Below are 17,171 nucleotides of genomic sequence, written 5' to 3' on the forward strand. Positions count from 1 at the left end.
TACTAAAAGCAATGTTTAAATCAAACTAAAGATTAAAAATTAAAAAAAAAAAAGACAGACAAAAAATGCCTCCCAATAGCTCCACCGTTAAGCTGATGGATCCCCTACCCAATGTTCCCTCTTCTTAGGGGTCTCCAGTATGTGTCATGTTAACAAAACTGAGCCAGCAAAGTCTCAAAAAAGGGGGTGGAGGTCATATAAGTAAGAAAAAATGAGACATTTTCTATTGTTTTAAATATTTGACAGAACATATCATAAGTAAAATTTATCCTACAAGGAAGAAAGGAAAAGAAAGATAAATTCTCAGTTCTGAAATCGAGAGTTGGTTGATGGTGGTGCTTTGGTATGGGCTTTTGTTGTTGGCAGCATGGTTGCTCTTTAAAGCAAGTTTTCACTGTGCAGCGTGCACTGACCTCCAGCTAAGCTACAGTCAGTCTGCCTCAGCCTCTAGTGTGCTGGGGGTGACAGGCGCGCATGCGCACGCCCAAGCTGGAAGGATACATTTCTAAAGATGTCTTTGAGGATAGATGCTAGCCCCCTGTTCCCCTAGGATGGATCACTCGTTCATGAAGATCTGCGTGTTCTCCTAGGATGGATCACTATTTCATGAGGAGGTCTGCGCGTCTATCAGTCTTGCCTGGCTAGACCAAGAGCACGCGGGAATCACAGCTGTGCTGGGTGGCTTTCTTCGACACGCCGTGCACTTCCTCCTTGTTCTGCAGAACACCTGCTCTCAGAACTCAGCCACCGGCCTGCGCGGAATTCACGATTCATGGAAAGGGCTGTGAGAAGAGAAACTGAGCTCTCTGCCTATGCACTTGGCTGGTCTTCCAGACAACAGGTAGCCCTGATTTCCGAGCCCCATGAGAGAGCCGTGGCTAACAGTGTAGCTGACAGGGCAAAAAGATAAGGATGCTTCTGCTAAGCCACCAAGCCCTGCACAAAGACGTTCAGGAGCAAAATAGATGACTACTGCTGTGCCTAGCATGCTGTGTGACACCCCACCACGGGGTGAGGGTGAGCGCGCGCGCGCGCGCGTGTGTGTGTGTGTGTGTGTGTGTGTATGTGCAAGTACACACACACACACACTGGAACACATTGCTTATTCGACTCCATTGTTTCAGGGTTGCTTATATGGAGCAAGAAAGAACTAATTAGATGTTTTTATTCACCAGTACAAACAGGTCAGAGTGGCTCCCTAAAACATGCTATTCAAAAGTCTTCTTAGGACAGGATGAGCTAATTAGTGATTATTTAGCTGACCAAAAGTGCCAGAAGTATTTGTCAACCATGGTAGAATTCAGTATATGATAAGGTAGACCCAATGCAGATTATAGGATCCTAGGGATTATATATATAGAATATAGAATATATAGAATATATTCATATTATATATATATATTCACATCAACATGAGCCCTACACTGAGTCGTTCACATAGTATGAAGTATGCGTTCTTTCCACTGTGCCAAGTCCCTTTCCAGCGAGATTCCCAGAACAGGAAGTACACGACGAAGGACAGGTGCCGTGTGCCTACATACTTCTATTCCCCGTCCCAGACCGGTGACAGACATCATTAGCCCAGTGTAGCACTCTCCTAAATCCTCTGAGATGCCTGAGGAAGATGAGTGTGAAAGTGTCCTTGCTGAGTGCCTGAGGGAAATGACCCAGGAACTATAAGCAGTTTACAGAGGGAGTGTGTGTGAGGGGCAAGGTGCTGAAAGGGTTAGCTCAAACCCCTGGGAAAGGGTTGCGACAAAAATGCAGTCTGTGTGAGCAACAGAGATGGTTCCAGTAAGACTGAGCTGTGTTCAGAATGCCTGGCAGAAGAAGCCCAGAATTCACTCTGACAGACTCTAAGGAACCATGCTTCTCACTGGCATGAGGAGCTCTTAAGGTCCTATAAGACAATTTCTTTCAGAGACGATTTATTTATTCTTTTCAATTTTGTGTGTGTGTGTGTGTGTGTGTGTATGTATACACCTGTGGATGCATTGCCCTCAGAGGGTGGGAGAGGGCATTGGATAACTTGGACCCAGAGTTACAGGTGGTTATGAGCCATCCGATGTCTGTGCTGGAAACTGATGTCTGCTCATAATTTGGTCTCACAATCGGAAACCATTCATCCCTGAGGGGGGCAGTATTGAAAACTGTCCACTTTGCTGGCTCTGTCATTTGTAGTGTACTTGGCAAAGTAACAAAGAAAGAAAGAAAGGAAGAAAGAGAGAGAGGGAGAGGGAGAGAGAGAGAGAGAGAGAGAGAGAGAGAGAGAGAAAGAGAAAAGAAATCGAGTGTCTCTAGAGTATGATCTGAAAGCACAGGTTACAAGCCTGTGGTGCCGTAAATGTGAGGATCACTCACTGGGAAGAAAATTCAAATGACACAATCAGGATCAATGGCAGAAAGTCTCTGAACTGGACCAGAGGAGACACAGCTCTCTCTATGAGGAACTGTCACCGAACCCCTAGGAAACCAATTCCTGTCTTCTGAGCATGACTCTGAGAGGGTCTGAGCAGGTCAGGACTGAAAACAAAACAAGCATCTTTGTCCTTGGAGTAGCTAGCAGATTCAAGTCCTCCTGGTGAACCCCATCCTGGAGGTGAGGGTCAAAGGCACCCCGATTCTGTCTCCGAGGTTCCCTCAGGCTCTGTTAATAATGCAGGATCTGAGACCATGGACCTGGTGAGTCAGTGATCTAGACGCTGCCCTGGGTCATCAGGCCCAGTCCCCAGGGGCCATCTTCCACACAGCAGTGTCGCCAACAATGAGCTGTGTATGTGTGAGAGTGCCTGTGTATGTGAGTGTGCACATATACGTGTGTATATTGTATGAGTGTGTGTCTGTGTGTGTTCTTGTGTATCTCCTTGGCTCTCTCTTTCTATTTATCTCTTGTTCTTGGTGTCTAACTCTGTGTCTCTGAATTTCTCTCCACCAGATTTTCCAGTCTCTCCCTTTTCCCCTCTTCCTCTCTTTTCTTTACCCCTACCCTCCACAGGTCTCCTTATTCTTGGAAACACCAGGAGCTCTGAGAGTCCATCTACACACTTTGTTACTCTTGGTTCGTTGCTCCGAGTAATGAAAATCTCACTGACTCTACTTTCTAATGCACAGTACACAGGCTTCTTCTTAAAAGTAAGTGTTCTTTTTAGAAAACTGAGTGGCAGGCAACAAAACAAATATAATATAATGATAAGAAGTGGGCTTGTTTGGGTGATGAACACTTCTTTACTTCTTTTAAGTACTTGGACTATTCAGCCAGGATTTCTGTCCACATCAAATTTTCACAAATCATTAAAGATCACCAATCCCCTGGGGCTCCGCCGTTCATGTTTTGTAGCTATTGGTGTCTGTGCCCCCGAATAGATTCAGTACCCCAGGACTTCCCACTAAGCTTCCCCAGATGTGTGTCTTTCAACATACAGTTGAAAGAGCATTTCTCAGAATCCTGCCATGTGGTGCGCTGGATTAAGAGGGAATCAGTCACAACAAAGGAAAACAGGTATTGGAGTTGGTCGAGTCAGGTGCCATGGTTGCGTGACTTCATGAAACAAATTGAACCCTAGTGGGCCTCAGTTTGCTAATCTGTGAAATGGGGCTAAAAGACAGAGGCAGGGAGCCTTAGAAATGCAAATGCTCCCTAAGTACCAGCTTCCCTTTGTCTCCAACCTTCTAGTTTAGGACTTCTCACTGAAACACACCATCAAAAGTTAGGCCACTCAGGGTGTCGCCAGCCATCCTGACTCTTTGGATGTGTAAGTCTGGCACTTCTTCATTTTCTTCTTAAGGGAGAAAGAGCAACCAGCATTTAATTAGGGAAAGCAAAACTTCGGGGGAGAAACCACTTCATCATCCTGGTATCTTGGTGTTTTCACATCTGTGCTGGTGTGGCTTTTACACAAAGCAGCTGCATCTTCCCAGCCACATTCGGAGTGCTGCGTCTGGCCTCCCCACCGGTAAGTATGAGTGGATTGTATTCCAGGTGATGTTGCAGATTCGCTGATAAGGAGGCAGTGGAAGGCCGCGGGGGTGTCAAGCTCACCTGATAATTCTCTAAACCCGGCTCCAGCTCTGCAATCCTGTTCCCCAGCTCTGTTTCTTTAAATTGTTTGACGTCAGAAAGAGAATGCTATAGCAACCGTCTGTCAAAGTGGAATTAACTCCAAAGAAAGATGGGGGTGGGGAGAGGTACAATGCCCCTGCGAAGAAGCAAATTGGAGGGAGACATTTGTTTTATGACACGTTGCATATAGAACGCCAGAGAAATGTGAACAGAGTCGCTTGAGATGCACTGGGGTGCACTGGTGTTGGAAGAGCAGAGGTGCTGGGGCAGGCCTTCCAGTCATCAGTGACAGGAGAGAGAGCAACTTCCAGGGGCTGACAGCCAAGAGGGCAGGCTCTGTGTGAGCATGGGTTTGTTGAGGAATGTTTTCAGCACCTTCGGGGATGTGTGTGTGGTGGGGGGGGGGGTGGGGGGGAAGAGTATCACTAGCTTTATGTTCCCGGTGAACCTCGGGCATCCACCGACGGCTGCTTGGCTGGATTGACTTCAGATTTCAGAGCCCAATAATTGCAGACTACGTCTGCGGCTCTCCTGGGTCAACCCTGCAGCCTCTGCCAGAGCAGAGCTGAGCAGAGCAGGCCCAGGCCCAGGCCCAGGCCCAGGCGCGAAGTCAAGCACACAGCTTAGACGGCTGGCTGCGCGACCAGGGGCACACAGATAAATCGAAACTGCCGGGGATGCTCTTTCCACTTCCCAAAGCCGCAGAAGCTGCACGCCTTGCCAGCGCCCACCCCACCCCCTGCACCCCGGCCCAGGCCACGCGCGCCCCCGCCAGCTCTCTCCCCAAGACACACGCGCCCCTGGCCCTGCGTGCGCCAATCAGCCGCCACCCAGGCCAAGCGCGCTCTGGGTTCTCCGAGCCCCTGGAGCGCCCCCCGCCCGGACCGCGCTCGCTCCCGCCAGCCCCGACCCGAGCTACGCGCGCTGCTGTCTCGGCGCGTTCCCAGACCCTCTCCCCGGCCTCGCGCGCCCCCGCCCTCGCCCCCGCCCCGCGCGCCGGTCCCCGCCCCGTCCGGCGTGCTAGGGCTCTCTCTGGGTGTGGTCGCCTTCTTGTGTGGCGGAGCCTGCTAGTGGTTCGCGACCCGCAGCCGGGCGCCCAGCAGCAGCGCGGTGGTGGCGGCCGGGCTCCAGGTAGGTGGCCAGCGCGGGCGGCCGGCGGCGGGTCTCCGTGTGGACGCGGGTGGCCGGCGCTGGGCTCCGTGTGGACGCGGGCTCTCCCCTGCGCTCGGCGAGGCCCGGGACGGCCCGAGGGTGCGGCCACCGGGGAGCCCAGAGGACGGTAGCTGCAGAGCATGGACCCCACCCCCGACCCCCGCCACCAAGTTCTCCACGGGCTGCTGGAGCCTCGGGTTGTTGTTTTTGGACAGATACTATGTCCCCAAGGCTTGGTTATTTTTAAGGGGGAAGAGGGGTGTGATAACGGATTTTGGATGTTTGCAAGTTTAGAACTGGTGAATGCGGTTTTTGTTTTTGGGTTTTTTTTTTCCTCATCTTCTCCCTGCATCTCTTTCCGCTCTTTCAAAGTTGAGAGACTTCCAGTTGTGGGTGATTTTGTTTTCTCTACTCCTCTCCCATCCTTCCCCACCCCACCCCCCATCTCTCCGAAAAAGGTGAGACTATAGTCTGCTGTGGACCCGCACCCTACTAGGGAGTTGCCTTAAGACAGAAATGTAATTATTAGTCCCTTTCAATATCGCGAATTGAGACGGTGACCTTTTATATTTTTCAGCCTTTCGGGATGTGATGGCTGACACACGTTCATATGAGAGGGAGGGAGGTTGTTTTTTTACAGGGGTCGGACCTAACTGTATAATATTTGGTCTCTGCCAGCGTTCATTGCTGGTTCTGAGAGTTTACTGTATATTTTAATATTTTGATTAAGAGAATTTAAGGTGGCTTTTGCTTTTGCATTTGGGTTTGTTAGTGATTTTGAAACCGAAATAGAAACTTTAAAAATGTCATTTAATAAATATTGCCAGACCTCTCGTGTCTACACGTAATTAGACCGTGACGCTGATTCTACGTGCTGTGGTTCGTTTAACTGCATGCCTTAAGCCCATGAGCAATACACAGGAAGCAGTTCTGAGTTGCTGGTCGTTTATGAATAAACATATCAGCGTGTGTTTTTACTCTTTAAAAATAGATTCTGAGACACTTTCAAAACTAAGAGTGGTAGCTAAGTATTGGGCATTTTTTTTCCGCCATCACCAACTATTGTTGGTGAGTGAATTCTCTGATTTCTTTCAGGTGTGTTATTGAAGTTTGGTAGCTTGGTTATCCCTTTTTTTGCCTTACTGACTAGTTTAATCTGATTTATTAAAGAAATTGTTTCCCTGAAGCTCTGTCCTGGGGGGTGGGGGGGAGGAGACAGTGAGCTATACTGTTCTGTCATCTCTCGGTCGCTTCTCAAAGGCAGGGCGATGTTAAATGACTCACTGTGGCCTTGTAACTGTTAACTCGAGATGGATTGTGGGCAAGATCCCTCTGTCCTTAGAGGGTACGCTTTTCCTCTAGAACACGTTCAGTTAGTCCTAGACTCTGGGAATGACTCTCAGCCCTCGCTGATGTACACATAGAATTCCCCTGACATGTCAGGAACCTGGGCTGGTTTCTCTGGTGTGATTGGTACTGGTGTCACTTGTATAGCCACCCATGAGGCAATTAGTCCCTGGCATCCCTGGGTCGGTGCCCCGTTTTTTCTGGGACATAGTTATTTCATTGCCATTAAATAAGTAGTGGTGGCTTAACTGTTCCTCCAGACAAAAACCTCTATTTTAACATGGGCTCCAGAGAAACAACTCTCACTGCGGTGGAGTGGTGGAAACTGAAGAGCAAGTGCTGTGCCCTGCCCTGTCCTGCCATTCCAGCTCCAGCACGTGAGGCAGGCCGGGGTGAACGAGAGGGGCTCTAACCTGGGCTGCGAGGAAGCCCGTCTCCCAACAACCTGCTTTATAATGTGGGAATTCTCTGATATTCCTTCTGCTTTCCGTGCCACCCTCCCTTTCCCCTGAAGCTTCTCAGTGTCTGTTTCTGTGGCTCCCTTAGGTTGTTGTGTAAATATGGTGTTGTATCTACCCGAAAACACATTTTTCTCAACGTGGTATCTACCTCAGTTACTGCCCTAGTCTGTCTGTCTGTCTGTTTCCTTTTTTTCTTTCTTTCTTTTCTTTTTTTTTTTTTTTTTTTTTTTGAGACAGGGTTTCCCTCTGTAGCTTTGGCTGTCCTGGAACTCCCTCTGTAGACCAAGCTGGTCTGGAAATCACAGAGATCTGTCTGACTCTGCCTGCTTCTGAAGTGCTGGGATTAAAGGCATGTGTCACCAGTGCCTGGCTTTTACTAAAGTCATTTTAAATTACTTGTGTTTCTGGGCACCTTAGTGCCAGTGCCTGAAGAGGCAGGCGCTTCAGATCCCCCTGAAGGTAGAGTTATTAGGAGTCTTTGGGAGGCAGTTGGATGTTGGGAACTGCACGCGTCTGCTCTCGTAACCGTCTGCTCTCGTAACAGCGGAACATCTAAGCTCTCTAAACTTTTCAACCTAGTTCTGATCTTCATTGAGAAAGGCTGATCTCGCTTCGGCCTTTGGACGTGTCTGTGGGACAGTTTCTCCATCTCTGATGATGTAGGGGGCACAGCCCATTGTGGGCACCATCCTAGGCCAGTCGCCTGGGCTGTAGGAGAGGGGCAGCTGGAAGGGGGCCGCGGAGCAAGCCAGTGTTCCTCTGTGGTTTCCCCTTTAGTTAGTTCCAGCTTGAGCTCTGACCCTGCCCTCCCTCCATGAGGACTGTGACCTGGAAATGTAAGCCAGATCAACCCTTTCCTCCCCAGATGGCTTTGGGTCAGTGGTTTAGCATAGCGACAGACAAGCCAACTGGAAAAGCCCATTAAAAAACAAAAAAGCAAAAGCCCTTTCATTACATTGTATGTCTGTGTGTCTGTGTGTGTGTCTGTGTGTGTGCATATGCACGTGTGTGCATTCTTATGTGAGCGGATGCAAGCCTGTGGCAGGACAGCTTGCAGGAGTCATCTCTGTCCTTTGGCCCTGGGGGTCAAACTTGGGTCTTTGCGCTTGTTGACAAGGGCCTTTCTCTGCTGAGTCATCCTGTAGGTCCTGGGAAAGACAATAAATAAATGCAAGACAGGTGGTCTGGAACTCTAGGACCAGGGGCCCAACACATGACTTCCTTGGGCACCCAGCACCCATGTTTGCATAGCCACACACACAACGGTGAACGAAAACAAGCTGGAGGGAGGCTTTAGGGCTTTTTCTTTTTTCCTTAACTCCACAATGGAGTACAAACATTGAATAATGAACACCAGAAGGAAAAGAACCAGGTAGGGTTTGAACACAGGACTGGCCATGTTTGATAAAATCAGCTGGGGGAGAAAGGTTGGATCTTTGCAGGTAGCTTTTCCTTGCCTGGTTTTGTCTCACGGAGATGAGTGTCGGCGTTTGAAGGAGAACGGCTCCCGTAGGCTCCTGGGTTGGAGTGCCCATTTCCCAGCTGGTATACTGTGCCGGAAGGATTAGGAGGTGCGACCTGGTTGGAGCAGGTGTGGCACTGAGGACGGGCTCTGAGGCCCAGGGTCTCGTTCTGCCTCCTGCCTGCTGGTCAGGCTGTGCTGTTCTCAGTCAGTGCTCCAGACTTGCATCGTCTCTTTCCCACCGTGAAGAGTGTTGATCGAGGCCTAGTCCTCTGCAACTGTAAGCAGGCTCCCAGCTGAATGCTTCCTTTTATGAGAGTTGCTTTGGTTGTGGTGTCTCTTTGCAGCAGTAGAACAGTAACAAAGACAATGAGTCAATGTATTGGTATTTTAGCAGGTACAGTTTTTACTCTGAAGAGGCAACAAATAAGAAACAAGGGCTGGGTGTGGGCTTGGTTGGTAGGGGCTGGCCTAGTGTGCCAAGCCCTGGCTTTTACCCACTCTCCTTATAACCAGGTGTGGTGGCACGTGTCTGCAATGGCAGCACTTGATAGGTGGAGCAGAGGCTCAGACGTTCAGTATCATCCGTCACTGCATTGCGAGTTCTAGGCTAGCCTGGGCTCTGTGAGGCCCTGTGAGAAAGGAAGGGAGATAGGAAATAAGGGAGGAACAACAAAAAGTCTCTAGCATTAGGTTGGGGCAAATAGCATCATTATGAGCCTGTGATTAAGACGTGAACACAACGGCGTACATAAACATGGACACACTCGCACATACATCCAGCATACATACATACAGTTCCCAGCTCTGGCTGGCGAGGATGACACTGAAATGTCACGAACGTGGCCAGTGCCTTAATCACACGGCTGAGTCTACAGCGGGCACAGGGAAGCTCTAGATAAGCCTTGAATTTTGTGCTTTAGAGCAAGGTAATACTGAAAACAGACAGTCCACCACTGCACCTGCCTCGCCTGTCTGCACCCACCCTCCACCTCCACCCTCCACCCCCACCATCACATTCTCTTCCTGTTGATCTGCAAACAAGGTTGGTCACTTTAGAGCTTCCTTTTTTTGTTGTTTTGTTTTCCTGTTTCTTCTGCCTGAATCCAGCTCCCAGCCTTATGCATGTGACCAGCGTCCTACCATCCCCAGTCCTGTCACTGTACCTTTTGAGACTAAGTCTCATTGTGAGGTGCTCCCGGTGAGGTGCTCCCGGTGAGGTGCTCCCGTGGCATGCAGCCTGGCTTCCCACTGGTGGCAGCTGTTTGTTCTGACTCAGTGCCAGAGTTGCATGGCATGGGTCACGCCTGGCTTCTTTCCCTTTTGAAGACACACCTCATTTCCTGATTCCAGTCAACTTCACTTAGATTAATTTATTTTACAATAGCCTCCTTAGTCGCCGGGGATCTAACTTTGGCTGTTTTCCTACACGGTTCTTGTCTGTGGTTAAAGTTGGGAGGAGAGCTGTTGTGCTCTTGCTTTGAGTTCATTTCCCAAGCAGTTAAGAACGGAGCCTGCCTGAGTTGCTTCTCCTGTTGCTGTGATAAGATATTCTAACAAAAGCAGCTTAGGGTGTGTGTGCGTGTGCGTGTGCGTGTGCATGTGCGTGTGCGTGTGTGTGTGTGTGTGTGTATGTAAAGGTGGTGTTTCAGCTCACAGTTCAAGGTACAGTCCGTCTCGTAGGAGAAGCCGCAGCGGCAGGAGCTTGCGGCAGCTGCTCACCCCGCGCAGGCGGCAGAGAAGCAGAGAGCTGGGCGCGAGCAAGCCTGCGACCGCTACCTCGCTTCCTCTGCTTTATAGCCCAGGATCCCAGGGAGGAAATGGCGCCGCCTCGGCGAGCGGCTCCCCCAGCTCCGTTGGTGAGATCAGGATGGTCCGCAGAGGCGTGCCCATCCGCAGGTGGTTCTGGAATATCAGGTTATCAACACTAACCGGCACAGCTCCGGGACAATGAGAATATGGTGTTTGATAATAGCACCTCCAGAACCTGGGGCATCCTGGTTCGTGGTTGGCACCGATACTGGATGGGTGGATATGGTTGGCGGAACGAGTGTAAACACTGGTATTTTCCAGCTGTTGCATTTGAGGAATGATCTCTGAGATGGACCGGAGAGACGCAGTACAGAGACGCTTTGGTAGAAGCCAAAGGGTTTCCAATGCCGCTTTGCATGGCTACCTTTCTCTCTGCCGCCCCCTGGTGGAATAATGCTGACAAGAAGTGGGAGTGGATAGGTCACCAGAGAGACTAAAATGGGAAAACTCACCTGGGTGGTTCTCTTAAAAATTAATTAATTAATTAATTAATTAATTAATTAATTAATTAATCAATCACCAAACCAGGGACTCATCTGGTAGAGCAGTAGTCTGGTGTGTCCAGAGTACTGGGTTTGATCCTCCTAAAAAGAAAGTGCCATCGCCCATGCCCGTGATCTAGCAGAATGTTATTAGAAGAGGCCGGAGGGTCAGGAGTTCAAAATCATCCTTGGCTATTCAGGAAGCTAGAGGCCAGGCAGGGCTATATAAGATCAAAAAAAAAAGCCCGTTTGAAATGTCTAATTTTATGGGCCAGATGTGGTACCACACATCTTTAATCCCGGTACTCAGGAGGCAGAGCTGTACCTCCCGGATTATCTCGGCCCGCCAGACCCCCAAGGAATGACACACAGACTTTAATAATTAGGAAAGCTTGGGAGAGTCCCAGCTATTTCACCACAATAAACCCAACCCCCTGCTCTGCTCTGCCCTGCCCTGCCCATGGCTTTTTAGTCACCTCTCCTCACCTGTTTCTTCCTCCACGTCTGGCTGTCGAATCCCCTGCCTCTGACTCTTTCCCAGAGTTCCCGGCTCTGCCCGGATGTTCGACCTATCCTGTCCCACTTCGCTCTGGCCTGCTCAGCTCTTCATTAAACCAATCAGAAGGTATTTACAGAACCCTGAGACAGGCAATGCTTCTTATAGAATGCACAGAGATTATCCCAACAGAGGTGGGTGGGGCTCTGTGATATGAGGTTGTACAGTGGGACCCTGTCTCAAGAAGGAAAGAGAAAAATAAAATATGAAGAGAAAATCTTAACCTTAGGCAAGCCCCCTTGTTAGTCCTAATCTGATCAGAAAGATGGAAAGGAAATGATTGGTGGTTAGATTGTAGAGAGAGAGAGAGCTTAGGATGAGGGAGGTGACAGCGGGGGTGGCGGGGGTCATGGGTGCCGGCTCCCTTTGGTACACTACTTATGAACAAAAGATGCTTGGTAGGTTCCCAGCAAGTGTCCCCAGCGCCATTTCCCATGCACACCACTTCCCGTGTGCATTCTGGAGAGCTTTCCTGCCAGGTGCTCACAGAGCAGTCCCTTCGTTCTGCTTTGGAGAAGTCTTCACATAAAATGAAGATTTGCCCCTCATTAAGGGATTGAACTCAGGGGCTAGAACAAAGGTCACACTTCAGCTGTAGAGAAACCAACATAATTCTATTCTGTCTCCATTCGGTACACAGGGAGATCGGTCCCTGTGGTCAGAGAGCAAGTCGTGACTGAGTCTGTGTGTGTATACATACACGTATATATGTTTTACTACATTTATCTTTGTGTGTGTGTGTGTTTGCATAAAGGTGTACACACACCACAGTGTAGAGGTCAGGAGACAATTTTTAGGTTCCTTCTGCTGTGAGGGTCCCGGGGATCAAACTCAGACTTGTCAGCAAGTGCCCATACTCTTTGAGCCACCTTTCAGGGCCTGAATTACGTGTGTGTGTGTGTGTGTGTGTGTGTGTGTGCGCGCGCGTGCGTGTGCGTGTGCGCGCACACCAGAATGGCCTTGAACTCAGAGATCTACCTGTTTCTGTTTCTCGAGTGCTGGTATTAAAAGGCCTAACCCACCATGTCGTATATTACAGTTTAGTAATGACTGGACTCAGAGCTTGTCTCCTCCTGTTTTTGTAACTGCCCGCAGTTACATCGAACGGGTTACCTGGAAGGGAAGCTGGGGATGTATGGGAAGGCGGCAAAAAGAGTTGGAGACCAAGACAACACCTGCTATTCAAGGGCTCAAAGTTCAATCAAGAACTCCCAATATATATAGGCAGGGGGAAAAGGCTGGAAGCTTCTCAGCAGAATCAGTTCAATTGCTCTGCAGGTGGCTAGTGTTTCTCAGGAAACTGCAGGTCCTTGAAGAACAACGGGCTTCACCTTGGTCTGAGCACCCTAGGTGGAGGGGATTATGGCTGACACAGGAGTACCCGCTCAAAGGCTGAGAAAGGAACTTCTCATTGGTCGATGTCAAGTTCCTGCCAGGTGGCATGGCTCTCTACATGTTTTTATAAAGATGATTTATTTGTATGGTGTGAGTGCATGTGCTCTTAATTCCCGAGCCACATCCCCAGGCCCTTCCCCTAATTTTTATGAGTTTCTCACAAAAAAGCTTTGTCTAGGACTTAGTGGGAATATTGGGTTTGCACTGTGTGGTAATATGAACTTAGAACTCAGGCCAGTTCTCGGAAACTGGCAGGTGCAACAACTTAATAAGAGTAGTTAAGGTTTAGAGTAGCCCATTTTTATTCTAGAGTTCTATAAGGTAAATAGAACGTGGTAAAGTCAGGCATGGTCGTATGTTTGAGAACTCGGCACTCATAAGGCTTAAGGCTAACCTGGGCTACGTAGCACGTACTATCTTTAAGTAGAACATGCTAGACGGTTCTTTTAGGAAGCTGAGCTTTGTCAGCAGAGGTCTCTAGTGTGCTCTGCCCAGCCTGGTGCTGCCCTGAGGGCTGCCCAGTGGGTATTCGCTTATGAGCTACCGCAGGGATTGTCATTCCTACCTGTGTGCATTGCTGTCCCACACAGGCACATTTTGGGGTATTTTGGGCAGTGTAGGCACCTGTATTCAGTCTACTGAATAGGCAAGCACCAGATTCAGGGAGAACCTGTGCCTCAAAAAATAAGGTGGGGCGTGAGTGAGGCAAACACGGGGTGCCAGCCTGGAGCCTGCACACGCAGATGTACCTGAACATGTTACACGCCTGTGCATCCGTGAGGACACCGACCCATTCACACACACACACCCACACACAGTAACTAGCATCTTTCATGCAAGCTTTGCATGCGTATGGATTCTCAGTAGCTGAGGACTTACAGATGGACAGACAGACTCCTGACTCACACAGCAACGGCATTATACAGACTGCAGAATGCCTCCCTTTGGTGGAAGTTCTGTGGATGCTGTGAGGAGGACATGTGAACGACACAGCTGTGTTGCTTTTGCATTATCAGTTAAGCTGTGTGGATCCAGCGGCTCCCTGGTACCCTCTGGTATTTGTTCCTGGCGCAGCCCAGCGTTTAAGGTACTTGACAGGAGACTGGCTCTGTGACGCTCTCAGGGTGTGAGAGTTGTCTGAAACGTGTTGGCTGGACCAGATGCTCAGTGCTGAAGCATTTAGCTGGTAGCCATCAAAAGAGCACCACGCTTATCAATTACTTTTCTAAAAAAAAATATTAATCTCAGTTGTGCTATTGACTCGGGGCCGTGTCTACACTTCGTGGTGATCCACGGCTCCAGTTTGATCTGGAGTAGTGTCTTCATTTGGGAAAGTCGTTGGGGGTGACACTCTGCATTTCTGGTGTTTTTACACAGAGGTGTGAGAGACCTGGAGAGAGAGTCTGGAGTTTGAAACGCTTGCTATCTATGCATGGCGTCACATCCCCAGAACCCACAGAAACACTGGGCGGGCGAGGCGGCCTCGGGAGGCATAGTCAGTGGAGCCTCAGAATGGCCTGGCTGCCAAGACCAGAGATATCAGTAAACTCTGGAACTGATTGAGAAACCCTGCCTCAGTGAATCAGATTGGACAGTGGATAAGTATAATTCCCATACACTTGAAAATGTGCACATGTAAGCTGGGTGCATGCCTGTAATCCCAGCTCTTGGGAGGCAGAGGCAGGCGGATTTCTGAGTTCGAGGCCAGCCTGGTCTACAGAGTGAGTTCCAGGAGAGCTAGGGCTACACAGAGAAACCCTGTCTCGAAAAAAAAAACCAAACCAAAACAACAACAAAAAATACCAAAAAAACCAAACTGGGCATTGCCCAGATCTTTACCTTCCAGTGTCTCTATTGCAGCATTGGCCTCACCCCTTCATCCCCAACACACATCACCCTGCTAGGGGCTGCGTGATGGGACTGACCCACGGCATGCTGTATGGCCAGCAGGCTTTCCGTCACAGTCGTCACGGCAGCCACCATGACCCATAATTCGTGAGTTCTGCATGTCTGCGAAATCAGCTTCATGATTTAGATGAAGAGTGTAAGATATACCTGGGATCACTTGATCCCAAGCAGTAGTGTGTATGTGTGTGTCCGTCCACGTGCACAGACAGAGGGGAGGAAAGGGATTCAACTTCATTTTGAGAGTGGAAAACACTGCAGGACCTAATACAGAAGTGGGACTTATATTCTGAAAGTGTGTGCTGTAGACATGACTGGGGAAGAGTTGACGACAGAAGAGGTCAGGTGAGAGAGGATGGAGACTTGACCAAATTCAATAGCAGTATAGGCAGGCAGACTCCATCAGCTCTTGGGAGAGCTGATAGGATCGCTAATGAAATAGATGGGAAGGTCTGAGAGAAATGGAAATGAGTGATTCCCAGGGTGTTGTTGTTTTTGTTTTATTTTGTTTTAACTCAGTTACAGCGATAGAACGACTATTTACTGAACTACGGGAGAGTTCGTGGAGATCAGCTTTGGAATATTACGTTGAGTTGCCTGCAAAGCGGTCCAAGCTGGGGGCTTGGACCCACACCTCTTGTCTTAGTTACTACTGTCTTGTGAAAGGACACTGTGACCAAGGCAGTTTATAAAAGGAAACATTAACTGGGGGCTTGCTCACAGTTTCAGGTGATTCTGTGACCATCGTGGTGGGGAGCACAGTGGCGGGCCGGCGGTGCTGGAGCAGTAGCTCAGAGCTTACATCCTGATCCTCAGATTTGAGGCAGAGAATACAGACTGAGCCTGGCATGGGCTTTGGAAACCTCAAAGCCCCACTCCCAGTCACGCACCTCCTCCAACAAGGCCACGCCTCCTGTGACACACCTCCTCCAACAAGGCCACGCCTCCTTGACACACCTCCTCTAACAAGGCCACGCCTCCTGTGACACACCTCTTCCAACAAGGCCACACCTCCTAACCTTCCTACACAGTTCTACCAACTGGGGAGCGAGCATTAGAATACAGAGCCCAGGTAGACTCATGGGCTCTTCTCACCCTTAGCCTCATCCTTGACCTCCTAGCACTTGGGAGGTGGGGGCAGGGGACCCATTCAACCGGGCTCTGGCTGGGTGTGGTGTGCATACACCTTCATCTCAGTACTTGGGGGGCAAAGTCAGGTTGGTCTCTGAGTTTGAAGCCAACCTGACTTACATAGTGGGACCGTATTTCAAAACAAAATCTCCCAAGCCAGCCTCTCCCTGGACCTGTCTGTTAGCAGTTCTCTGTGGTTTGGTCTGAAATCTCAATCTTCATCTCAAGATCTCTCCCTCATCTTGTGACCCTTGCTGACCTGGAATGAGTGACAGAAAGATCAGCTCTCTGTATAGAGTGGGTTTCAGCACCAGATGGATAAATTAAGAACATGGCCGCTGTAAGGTGCGGTTGAAGAGGGAGTTTTTACCATAGATATGAGGGAGACTCCAGACGGAGGCCTCTGGAGGAATCCAGGGCAAGGAGAGAACACAGTAGACTAAACATGGATGGCAGACTGAACTTGGGGTGGGGGTGGGGGAGCAAGAGGGAAAGACAAGAGAAAGCGAAGAGGAGAGGGCCAGAAGGACCCGGACACTCATGGCCAAAGGCTTGTGTAGGCATGAGAAGCTGTGAGGAGGGAACCCGTGAGCTGGAGTTTGGGGGTGAGGGGGTGGGGCGTGAGAGGTGCCACAGGTCCCCACGAGCCTGGAGGCTTGCACACGTGTGCTCTGGCATGCTAATAGGCAGTACAGCTAGCAATTCCCCCCCACTCCCCCGAGTTTCTTCTGGACCTGACACTCCCTAACACAGACTTTTCTAGAATAGCAGGTGGTAGGTGTCTAGGGCACCGGGTGTGCATCTGAGGGTGTTGGGATGAGAGCACAGGAAGGGGGCGTGGTGGTGGTGCATGATTTTTTTTTCCCCCGCATCACTCGGGGAACTAGGGGCAGGTGGATCTCTGAGTTCAAGGCCAGCCTGGTCTATATGAGTTCTAGGTCCACCAGGGCTCCAGAGAGAAACCTTGTCTCAAAAGGAAAGGGGAGAAAGGAAATAAAAGATGGAAAAGGAGGGAGGAAACTAAAGAAGGATGTCTATGGATCTAAGCTGTTTGGAGACAAAGACTACTGCCTACCTGGCTGTGCTGGGAGCCGGTGCTGGCTCTCAGGGGAGCTGTCTACAAGCAAGTGGCTTGCTTATGTGGTGTACTAGTCAGGGTTCTCTAGAGTCACAGAAAGTATGGGTCGTCGCTATACAGTAAGGGAATTTGTTAAGATTTACAGTCTGTAGTCCAACTCCTAATAATGGTCAGCAGCAGCTGTGGATGGAAGTCCAAGGATCTAGCAGTTACTCAGTCCCACAAGGCAAGCAGGCAAGGAAAAGAGAGAGAATCTTCTTTCTTCCAATGTCCTTATGCAGGTCTCCAGCAGAGGGTGTGGCCCAGAAATAGTCAAGTTGACAACTGGGA

General features: G+C 49.7%; 1 protein-coding gene across 1 annotated transcript in view; it reads left to right on the forward strand.

Annotated features, from left to right (window-relative positions):
- The first annotated feature begins 5,029 nt into the window (after positions 1 to 5,029).
- The window catches only part of Gnb4 (G protein subunit beta 4), a 39,530-nt gene continuing 27,388 nt past the window's right edge, over positions 5,030 to 17,171 (forward strand). Inside the window, exon 1 of the mRNA XM_052180660.1 lies at positions 5,030 to 5,191. The gene's annotated coding sequence lies outside the window, so the exon portion shown is untranslated. The remainder of the gene's footprint in view (positions 5,192 to 17,171) is intronic.

The sequence above is a fragment of the Apodemus sylvaticus genome, chromosome 4 (assembly GCF_947179515.1).
Source record: "Apodemus sylvaticus chromosome 4, mApoSyl1.1, whole genome shotgun sequence".
Lineage (NCBI taxonomy): Eukaryota > Metazoa > Chordata > Mammalia > Rodentia > Muridae > Apodemus > Apodemus sylvaticus.